We start from the raw sequence: 12398 nt of genomic DNA, 5'->3' as shown, positions 1-12398 counted from the left end.
AACCGCTCCTATGCTTCCATGTGAAATATAAGACTTGTGAGAGTACCTTGGACTGCAAGGAGATCCAACCAGTCCATCCTAAAGGAGATCAGTCCTGGGTGTTCATTGGAAGGACTGATGCTAAAGCTGAAACTCCAATACTTTGTCTACCTCATGGGAAGAGCTGACTCATTGGAAAAGACTCTGATGCTGGGGGGCATTGAGGGCGGGAGGAGAAGGGGACGACAGAGGATGAGATGGTTGGATGGCATCACCAACTTGATGGACATCGGTTTGGGTAGACTCCAGGAGTTGGTGATGGACAGGGAGGCCTGGTGTGCTGTGGTTCATGGGGTCACAAAGAGTTGGACACGACTGAGCGACTGAACTGAACTGAACTGAACTGAACCTGCTGTCCAGGGCTTTTTTTTTTTTTTTTTTAATTCCCCCTTCCCCCACACACCACCTACGGTAACTACAAAATTGATATCTTCTTTCTGTGAGCTATTTTTAAATTAGATGCTGCATAAAGTGAAATCATTCAGTATTTGTCATTCTCCATTTTACTTAGTATAATGCAGGGCATTTCTGAGTGTGGTGTGCCTAATTCAGGCAATGAACATGTAACAACACCACAGATGCCTTCCCACCCTAGGAGGACATGCATAAAACTGTGAAGTACCAGGAATGGGGAGATTTTCACAATGGCCATGTGTTGAAGGTTGAAAAGTTGAAAACAGCTATTTGGCTTGGGAAAACCAAGTACTTGAAACTATATCTTGTTTAACAGTATAGCTCAACCAGTTCCTAACTGTCATCTCCACTCCTACCTCCTACCATCACCATTTCTGATTTTCCAACATCCAAACTGATACAGCCAACATTTTGTAGACAACTGTGGTATATGAGAATCCTTAGAAAAAATGGAGTAGCCCACATAGTCAACAAAAGAGTCCAAAATGCAGTACTTGGGTGCAATCTCAAAAGTGACAGAATGATCTCTGTTCGTTTCCAAGGCAAACCATTCAAAATCACAGTAATCCAAGTCTATGCCCCAACCAGTAATGCCAAAGAAGCTGAAATTGAATGGGCTCCAAAATCACTGCAGGTGGTGACTGCAGCCATGAAATTAAAAGACGCTTACTCCTTGGAAGAAAAGTTATGACCAACCTAGATAGCATATTCAAAAGCAGAGACGTTACTTTGCCGACTAAGGTCCATCTAGTCAAGGCTATGGGTTTTCCTGTGGTCATGTATGGATGTGAGAGTTGGACTGTGAAGAAGGCAGAATGCCGAAGAATTGATGCTTTTGAACTGTGGTGTTGGAGAAGACTCTTGAGAGTCCCCTGGACTCCAAGGAGATCCAACCAGTCCATTCTGAAGGAGATCAACCCTGGGATTTCTTTGGAAGGAATGATGCTAAAGCTGAAACTCCAGTACTTTGGCCACCTCATGTGAAGAGTTGACTCATTGGAAAAGACTCTGATGCTGGGAGGGATTGGGGGCAGGAGGAGAAGGGGACGACAGAGGATGAGGTGACTGGATGGCATCACTGACTCGATGGACGTGAGTCTGAGTGAACTCCGGGAGTTGGTGATGGACAGGGAGGCCTGGCGTGCTGTGATTCATGGGGTTGCAAAGAGTTGGACACGACTGAGCGACTGAACTGAACTGAATGAAGACTTACAAGACCTTCTAGAATTGAAACCAAAAACGGATGTCCTTTTCATCATAGGAGACTAGAACGCAAAAGTAGGAAGTCAAGAGATACCTGGAATAACAGGCAAGTTTGACCTTGGAGTACAAAATGAAGCAGGGCAAAGGCCAACAGAGTTTTGCCAAGAGAATGCATTGGTTGTAGCAAACACCCTCTTCCAATAACACAAGAGATGACTCTACATGTGGACATCACCAGATGGTCAATACTGAAATCATATTGACTATATTCTTTGCATTCAAAGATGGAGAAGCTCTATAGAGTCAGCAAAAATAAGACTAGGGGCTGACTGCGGCTCAGATCATGAACTCCACATTGCAAAATTCAGACTTAAGTTGAAGAAAGTAGGGAAAACCACAAGACCATTCAGGTATGACCTAAATCAAATCCTTTATGACTATACAGTGGAAGTGACAAATAGATTCAAGGGATTAGATTTGATAGAGTGCCTGAAGAACTATGGATGGAGGTTAATGACACTGTACAGGAGGCAGTGATCAAGTCCATCCACAAGAAAAAGAAATGCAAAAAGGCAAAATGGTTGTCTGAGGAGACCTTACAAATACCTGAGAAAAGAAAAAAAGCTAAAGGAGAAGGAGAAAAGGAAAGATATACCCATCTGAATGCAGAGTTCCAAAGAAAAGCAAGGAGAGATTAAAAAAAAAAAAAAAGCCTTCCTCAGTGACCAGTGCAAAGAAATAGAGGAAAACAGTAGAATGGGAAAGACTAGAGATCTCTTCAAGAAAATTAGAGATACCAAGTAAATACTTCATGCAAAGATGGACACAATAAAGGACAGAAATGGTATAGACCTAACAGAAGCAGAACATATTAAGAGGTGGCAACAATACACAGAAGAACTGTACAAAAATACCTTAATGACCCAGATAACCATGAAGGTGCGATCACTATCCTAGAGAGCCAGACATCCTGGAATGCGAAGTCAAGTGGGCCTTAGGAAGCATCACTATGAACAAAGCTAGTGGAGGTGATGGAATTCCAGTTGAGCTATTTCAAATCCTGGAAGATGATGCTGTGAAAGTGCTGCACTCAATATGTCTGCAAATTTAGAAAACTCAGCAGTGGCCACAGGACTGAAAAAGGTCAGTTTTCATTCCAATCTCTAAGAAAGGCAAAGCCAAAGAATATTCAAACTACTGCACAATTTCACTCATCTCATGCGCTAGCAAAGTAGTGCTTAAAATTCTCCAAGCCCGGCTTCAGCAGTACATAAACAGAACTTCCAGGTGTTCACGCTGGATTTCAAAAAGACAGAGGAACCAGAGATCAAACTGTCAACATCCATTGGATCATCGATAAACCAAGAGAGTTCCAGAAAAACATCTACTTCTATTTTATTCACTATGCCAAAGCCTTTGGCTGTGTGGATCACAAGAAACTGTGGAAAATTCTTCAAGAGATGGGAATACCAGACCACCTGACCTGCCTCCTGAGAAATCTTTGTGCAGGTCAAAAAGCAACAGAACTGGACATGGAACAACAGACTGGTTCCAAATTGGGAAAGGAGTACATCAAGGCTCTATATTGTCACCCTGCTTAGTTAACTTATATGCAGAGTACTTAATGAGAAATGTTGGGCTGGATGAAGCACAATCTGGAACCAAGATTGCCAGGAGAAATATCAGTAACTTCAGATATGCAGATGACACCACCCTTATGGCAGAAAGCAAAGAAAAACTGAAGAGCCTCTTAATGAAAGTGAAAGAGGAGTGAAAAAGCTGACTTGAAACTCAACATTCAAAAAACGAAGATCATGGCATCTGGTCCCATCCCTTCATGGCAAATAGATGGGGAAACGATGGAAATAGTGACAGACTCTATTTTCTTGGGCTCCAAATCACTGCAGATGGTGACTGGCCATGAAATTAAAAAACACTTGCTCCTTGAAAGAAAAGCAATGACAAATCTAGACAAAATATTAAAAAGCAGAGACATTACTTTGCCACCAAAGGTCCATCTAGTCAAAGCTATAGTTTTTCCAGTAGTCAGGTATGGATTTGAGAGTTGGACCATAAAGAAAGCAGAGTGCCAAAAAACTGATGCTTTTGAACTGTGGTGTCAAAGAAGACTCCTGAGAGTCCCTTGGATTGCAAGGAGATCAAACCAGTCCATCCTAAAGGAAGTCAGTCCTGTATATTCATTGGAAGGACTGATGCTGAAGTTGAAGCTCCAATATTTTCGCCACCTGATGCAAAGAACTGACTCATTGGAAAAGACCTTGATGCTGGGAAAGATTGAAGGCAGGAGGAGAAATGGACAACAGAGGATGAGATGATGGATGGCATCATTGACTCGATGAACATGAGTTTGAGCAAGTTCTGAAAGTTGATGATGGATAGGGAAGCCTGGTGTGCTACAGTCCATGGGGTTGCAAAAGAGTCAGACACAATTGAGCCCCTGAACTGAACTGCAGTAGATGAATATATTGCTAAAATGTGGACTCTATCACAGGAACAATCACTCCAAGTGGGGAATGTGAATGGTGTTTGCAAAAACCTGGCCCTGGATTCCCTGACTCTCAACTTTGTCTTTCTTCAAAACATTTTTAGCTGTACACAACTACGGCCACTCCTTTGTACTGATCCTCACTTAATTGTTGTTGCTTTTCAGTTGCTAAGTGGGGTCTGACTCTTTTTGATCCCCTGGACTGCAGCACCCCAGATTTCCCTGTTCTCCCCCATCTCTGGAGTTTGCTTAAACTCACGTCCATTGAGCTGGTGATGCTATCTAACCATCTCATCCGCTGACGCCCTCTTTTCTTGTTGCCTTCAATCTTTTCTAGCATCAGTGTCTTTTCAATGATCCAGCTGTTCACATCAGGTGGCCCAAGTATTGAAGCTTCAGGTTCAGCATCAGTCCTTCCAATAAAGAGTCAGGGTTAATTTCCTTTAGGATTGACTGGATTGATCTCCTTACAATTCAAAGGACTCTCAAGAGTCTTCCCCAGCACCACAACTCAAAAGCATCAATTCTTCAGCACTCAGCCTTCTTTATGGTCCAATTCTCACATCCATACAAGACTCCTGGAAAAATCATAGCTTTGACTAGACGGACATTTGTTAGCAAAGTGATATTTCTGCTTTTTAATGTGCTGTCTAGGTTTGCCACAGCTTTGCTTCCAAGGAGCAAGTGCCTGTTAATTTCTTGGCTGCAGTGATTTTAGCGCCCAAGAAAATAGTCTGTCACTCCTTCCACTTTTTCCTCTTCTGTTTGCCATGAAGTTATGGGCCTGGAGGCCATGATCTTCATTTTTTGAATGTTGAGTTTACAACCAATTATTTCACTCTCTTCTTTCACCTTCACCAAAAGCCTTTTTAGTTCCTCTTCACTTTCTGCCACTAGAGTAGTATCATCTGCATATCTGAGTTTGTTGATATTTCTTCTGGAAATCTTGATTCCAGATTGTGATTATCCAGTCCAGCATTTTTTATGATGTACTGTGAATATAAATTAAATAAATAGGGTGAAAATATACAGCCTTGATGTACTCCTTTCCCAGTTTGGAACCAGTCTGTTGTTCCACGTCCAGTTCTGTTGCTTCTTGACCCGCATATAGATTTCCAAAGGAGCCAGGTCAGGTGGTCTGGTATTCTCATCTCTTTAAGAATTTTCCACAGTTTGTTGTGATCCACACAGTCAAAACCTTTAGCCTTTAGTCAGTGAAGCAGAAGTAGATGTTTTTCTGGAACTCCCTTGTGTTCTCTATGATCCAAAAAATGTTGATAATTTGATCTCTGGTTCCTCTGCCATTTCTAAATCCAGCTTGTACATCTGGAAGTTCTCAGTTCGTGTACTGCTGAAACCTAACTTGAAGGATTTTGAGTATAACCTTGCTAACATGTGAAATGAGTCCAATTGTATGGTAGTTGAAATATTCTATTCCAATATTTCCAATAAAGAAATATTTTCTATTTCTTTGCATTGTTCATTTAAGAAGGCCTTCTTATCTCTCCTTGCTATTCCCTGGAACTCTGCACTCCATTGGGTATATCTTTCCCTTTCTTTTGCTTTTTGCTTCTCTTCTTTTCTCAGATATTGCAAAGTCTCCTCAGCAACCACTTTGCCTTCTTGCATTTCTTTTTCTTGGGAATGATTTTGGTCACTGACTCCTGTACAATGTTACAAACCTCTGTCCATAGTTCTTCAGGCATTCTGTTTATCAGATCTAATCCCTTAAATCATCGCCTCCACTGCATAATCATAGGGATGTGATTTAGGTCATACCTGAATGACCTATTGGTTTTGTCTACTTTCTTCAATTTAAGCCTGAAGTTTGCAATAAGGAGCTGATGATCTGAGTGACAGTCAACTTCAGGTCTTTTTTTTCTCTGACTGTATATAGCTTCTCCATCTTTGAGTGCAAAGAGTATAATCAATCTGATTTTAGTATTGACCATTTGGTGATAGATGGGGAAACAGTGGAAACAATGGCTGACTTTATTTTTCTGGGCTCCAAAATCACTGTGGATGGTGATTGCAGCCATGAAATTAAAAGACGCTTACTCCTTGGAAGAAAAGTTATGGCCAACCTAGACAGCATATTAAAAAGCAGACACACTACTTTCTCAACAAAGGTCTGTCTAGTCAAGGCTATGGTTTTTCCAGTGGTCATGTATGGATGTGAGAGTTGGACTATAAAGAAAGCTGAGTGCCAAAGAATTGATGCTTTTGAACTGTGGTGTTGGAGAAGACTCTTGAGAGTCCCTTTGACTGCAAGGAGATCCAACTAGTCCATCCTAGAGGCGATCAGTCCTGGGTGCTCATTGGAAGGACTGATGTTGAAGCTGAAACTCCAATACTTTGGCCACCTGATGCAAAGAGCTGACTCATTTGATAAGACCCTGATGCTGGAAAAGATTGAGGGCAGGAGGAGAAGGGGACGACAGAGGATGAGATGGTTGGATGCCATCACTGACACAATGACATGGGTTTGGGTGGACTCCGGGAGTTGGTGATAGACTGGGAGGCCTGGCGTGCTGTGATTCACGGGGTCGCCAAGAGTCGGACACGACTGAGCAACTGAACTGAACTGACCTGAAATGATTTGGTGATATCCATATGTAGAGTTTCCTCTTGTGTTGTTGGAAAATGGTGTTTGCTATGAACAGTGTGTTCTCTTGACAAAACTGTTAGCTTTTGCCATGCCTGCTTCATTTTGTACTCCAAGGTCAAACTTGCCTGTTACTCCAGGTATCTCTTGACTTCCTACTTTTGCATTCCAGTCCACTATAATGAAAAGGACATCTTTCTTTGGTGTTAGTTCTAGAATATCTTGTAAGTCATCATAGAGCTGTTCAACTTCAGTTTCTTTGACATTAGTGTTTGGGGCAAAAAACGGTGAATTACTGTGATGTTGAATGCTTTGCCTGGGAAATGAACCAGATCATTCTGTCATTTTTGTGTACTCCATTTCAGACTCTTCTGTTGACCATGAGGCCTACTCCGTTTCTTCTAAGGGATTCTTGCCCACTGTAGTATACATAACGATCATCTGAATTAAATTTGCCTATTCCCATCCACATTAGTTCACTGATTCCTAAGATGTTGATGTTCTTGCCATCTCCTGCTTGACCATGTTCAATTTACCTTGAATTATGGACCTAACATTCCAGGTTCCTATGCAATATTGTTTTTTATAGCACCAGACTTCACTTTCACCACCAGACACAATCACAACTCATCGTTTTTTCTGCTTTGGACCTGCCACTTCTTTCTTTCTGAAGCTATTAGTAATTGCCTTCCACTATTCCCCAGTAGCATATTGGACACCTTCCGACCTGGGGAACTCTTCTTCTGTTGTCATGTCTTTTTGTCTTTTTATACTGTTCATGGAGTTCTCAATGCAAGAATGCTGGCGTGGTTTGCCATTCCCTCCTTCAGTGAACCATGTTTTGTTCAGAACTCTCCACCATGACCCATTGATCTTGGGTGGTCTTTCATGGCATGGCTCATAGCTTCATTGAGTTATGCAAGCCCCCTCACCAGAACAAGGCTCTGATCCATGAAGGGGACCTCATTTAATGGTCAAAATTTCAAACTCTGAAATTCTCTTAAACCACAAACTCTTATTCTTCTGTCTTTCTTATACCTACTAATATTTTCCTTACCCTCATCATGAACTCCAGACCTCTTGAATGCTCATACCCAAGTATTCAGCTCTGTCTTGGTTTTTCACTTGGCCTCTTTCCTAGCTTGGATCCCATGGACTTCTGAAGTGACCAATGACCACCAGGTGGCAGTAGAGTCTCAACTGTTCACCAAATTGGATACCAAGTAGGGTATGGTGAGTGAGTGAAGTCGCTCAGTCGTGTCCAACTCTTTGCGACCCCATGGACTGTAGCCCACCAAGCTCCTCTGTCCATGGGATTCTCCAGGCAAGAGTGCTGGAGTGGGTTGCCATTTCCTTCTCCAGGGGATCTTCCCGACCCAGGGATCAAACCCAGGTCTCCCGCATTTCGGGTAGACGCTTTAACCTCTGAGCTACCAGGGAAGCCCAGGGTATGGTAACTGTTACTTATAATAGGACCCTCAAGTTTGATGGGGCAATGGAATAGATCATACCGAAAGTCAGTCAGCAGGGGACAAGAAGAACTTGAGCTTCATATAACTAAACCAGCGAAGTGGCAAGACCTGAGCTATGATGGATATGGCAGGGTTCTTCTCCCAGGTTCATTGTCTGTAATCATTTCATACCTGTACACATGGGTAGTCTCCTCCTGCTCTGAGACATCCCCTGCCTGATGGCTCTGAAGCTGCTTCTAGTTAAGAGTTAGTTACTTAATGCCAACAAGCCTCCGGAATTCTTTGTTCTTAACTGCCTTTCCAATACCCATTGCTAGGTGGAATCAACCCTCTTGTCTCTCTCCTTTCGGACAGCCAAGGTGCTCCTGTAGAAAGTTTCAAAAGTCTACACATTGAATCAACACTAAATCCATGATATGTAACTTCAGTGGCAACCTCAAGCCTGCTCAAGTTTGCTTCTTTCATCCTTTGTTAACTGCTTGGGGCATTGCTCATAGGAGAAATTGCAAGCCTTTGCCACTCCTGGAAATCCTGTGCTGCATTTCAGCTCCTCCACCACAGCAGGTGATCTCACATCCTCCCTTGTCTGGAGAACTGGGACCATCCATCCCACCCTCTTGTGCAGGCCCTCTCCACAGCGGACTGAGCAGAGGACCAGCAGAGTTCTCTGTGTTACATTTTTTGAGTTGAATGGGAAAGATGTCAGAAATCCCATCTACTTCAAGGCAAAGTAAGAAAACAGACCACCTGCATCTCATCTCAGAATTAACTGACTGCTCTGAATGGTACGTTACTCTCTTAGTCAGCTCAGGCCGACAGAACAACGTGTCTGGGTGGCTGAATCAACAGACAGCTATTCTCACAGTTTTGGAGGCTGGGAATTCCAAGATGCGGGCACGTTTGATTCCCGGTGAGCACTTTCTTCCTGGCTTGCAGAGAGCCACCTTCTCCCTACATCCTTATGTGGTCTTTCATTTATTTATTTTTGGTCTTCGTTGCTGTGCTTGGGCTTTCTCCAGTTGCGGTGAGCTGGGGCGACTCTTTGTCCACAGGCTTCTCGTTGTGGTGGCTTCTCTTGTCGCAGGGCACCGGCTCTAGAGCACAGGCTCAGTAGTTGCAGCCCATGAGCTTAGTTGCCTCACAGCACGTAGACTCTTCCCAGTCCAGGGATCAAACCTGTGTCCCCCACACTGGCAGGCAGATTCTTAACCGCTGACTACCAGTGAAGTCCCATGGTCTTCCCCTGAACGCATACAGAGCACGAAAGGGATCCCTTTCTTCTTATAAAGCCACCAATCCCATTATTGCTTCAATGGCATGGTCTAATCTGCTGGGGAGGTAGCTCTTACAAATCTCATCTTCAAAGACAGTGTTTTTAAACTATTCATTGAAAAATTCACAAACCAACAGAAAATATATTCTATTCTCTCCAATTTTACTTTGTTCTTCCTATTCAATGATTTTTTATTCATTTATTCAATCATTCAATTAATAAGTATTGACTTAGCCAAGACTCCTATCTGCTTCATACTGCCCAGTCCAGACATGATGATGGAGCACATCTGAGGCAGATAAAGAATATTTAAAAGGAAGAATCATCCAGAATTTATCAGACTCTCCCTCCGGCATTACGGAAAGAGGATCCACCCACTGGCCGGCAGGCATAGGTCAGCATGCTCAGCTCAGGGCTCAGTCGAAAAGCAAGTACTGACTCAGTAGCTGTGGCTCATGGGCTTAGCTGCCACATAGCACGTGGGATCTTCCTGGAGCAGGGATCGAACCTGTGTCCTCTGCATTGGCAAGTGGATTCTTAACCACTGGACCACCAGGGAAGCCCCTTACCCAGGTTTAGGTACTAGTTTCTTGAAATTAAAGAGGGAGAGATGAAGAAAGTGAAGTTTTAAAAAAGGCAAAAACTATTTACAAATATTTCCTGGTTCTGGCCAGACTGCAGAGGGATTGCATTAATTTCTTTGCAGTCATTCATAAGTGGACCTCGTCAGGATGTTTCCCATGAGCTAAACAATGGTATTTTAGCTTAATGCTCAGGCCTGGGAGGCAGGTGTCCCAGAGATGAGCCATTGTGTATACTTTAAGCTATAGGCAACATTCCTCTGTGATTAACTTGCTGCAAAAGCAATAGAATCCAAAGTTAAGGTAAAAGAAACAGATTCAATATGGAGTCAGATTTATTTTTTCCGTATTACAAAAAGATCAGAATGTCGGGTGACCACAGTATACCGAACTGAGACCTCTAAACAGAAGATTATACTGTGAGTCGTATCCAATCTTTGTGACCCCACGGACTGTAGCCCACTGACCGTGGAATTCTCCAGACAAGAATACTGGAGTGGGTAGCCATTCCCTTCTCCACAGGATCTTCTTGACCCAGGGATGGAACCTGGGTCTCCTGCGTTGCAGGCAGATTCTTTACCTTCTGAACCAGCAGGGAAGCCCTCAGAAGATATAGGAAGGCATATTATGCCTCAACATAAGAAAGACCTCTTTTAACACAAGATTTTCCTGAATACTAGTTGTCAGAAGTGAATTCCTGGCACCAGAGGAGGCTGGTCATTAGCCAGACTGTGATGTTGAAGACCTGGAAGATGTTCAGTGCTTCTAAAGCCTCACCAGCCTTGATAGCCTGTGAGTCTAGTCTGGCTGGCACCAGGTGAATCTCTTAAATCAGTCCTGTCGTTTCTGCCACAGCCCAAAACACACAGATGCACTTTAGCCTTAGGGCTCCCTCGGCTGCTGGCTCTGGCCTACCTCACACAAAGAAGCAGGGCATAACTCCAGGGAGACAAATCTATTTGTTCAGCAGAACTTGTAGAGCATACAGCTGTGAATAGACTGCTTATCGTCTGGTAGATTTGCAAACAGAGGAAGAGCAAAGAGCGTTTGGGTCACCAGGTCACCAGCCAGTTCTACAAAGATTAACCCACTGCAGTGGCTGACCAACAGTGCAGCCTATACTTCAGACAGAAGAGATCAAGACGATAACAGGAGGACGCACTCTGTGCTCCAGATGGAGGAAACAAAGACGATAATAGGATATCCTGTGCCTCCAACAAATGGGTCCCTTAGAGAGTTAGATGTGTATCTCAGGAAGAACTTTGATGAATCTGGCTTCTTGCATGTTCCCGTACATAGTAAAGCACTAAAATCACTGACTTGGGGTATCTGTTGTTTGGACTAGTGTTGCTGCCAAAATCTTGGCTTTCTCTGCCCACTGGAGCAGAATAATATGGAGACAGAGTCTGAAGGAAGTAGGAAGATAGCCTTCATCCTCAAGCCAGCAGAGGAGAGAACACAGTAGCCTTCTGCCACAAGAACTGTGTCTCCTCTCCTTGGGAAATCAAGGGGATCATAGAGTTGGGGCTCACAGTCAGGAGTTGGCAACGAAGAGCCAAGATGTAAGGATCCTGTATTCTTCCTTATTTTTGAATTATATTAAAACAGTCGATAGGCTGGCATCAGTTCGCCTGGTAATTTGGGTCTGGCAGTTGGTCCGGTGGTAAGTCCATTGTCCTTTGTGGCTTGCACTGCAACTTTTTGTTTCTGTAACGCCAAAAGAAGGAAAAACAAACTACAAAGGGGGCGGGGAGTGCAGAGAGAATGCTGTAAAGTCGAGCATCAGGATGTGACTAGCATAGAGTTAGAAGATAACAGATGCTGAGTGTGGCTCATGCAGAGTTAGAGTGTGACAGGTGCCTAAGTGCAGGATGTAGTGTACACAACAGATTAGTCTTCTGAAAAGAAGGAAACTTGTTATCAATGCAGACAGTCGATCAGGAACAGTCAAAGTAGAGAAAGACTCGAAAGGCAAAAGAGAGAAAGAAAATTGTTTTCTTATTTCACTGCAACACTAGCAGCAATCTTTTACCAAGATGCATACTTGACTGCATGGATTCCCCAGTCAAAAAAAAAAAAAAACACACAAAAAAAACATATATGAACTATCATCCCTCCTACTTCTTAGAAGTAGTTTCTCAGAGCTATGAAGAGGCCATAGTCTCTAAGACACTGAGTATAACTTAACTCAAAACCCTCATGTTGCGCAGTTATCTTTCAGTTGATAGATTTGTGAGGTAAATAATTAGAATGAAGCAAAGGTGGTTCAGTGGTAAAAGAATTTGCCTGCCAATGCAGGAGTCCC

The sequence above is a fragment of the Budorcas taxicolor genome, chromosome 4 (genome assembly GCF_023091745.1).
Source record: "Budorcas taxicolor isolate Tak-1 chromosome 4, Takin1.1, whole genome shotgun sequence".
In the NCBI taxonomy this organism is placed as follows: Eukaryota; Metazoa; Chordata; class Mammalia; order Artiodactyla; family Bovidae; genus Budorcas; species Budorcas taxicolor.
The sequence above is the reverse complement of the archived record's forward strand: the minus strand, read 5'-3'. Positions refer to the sequence as shown.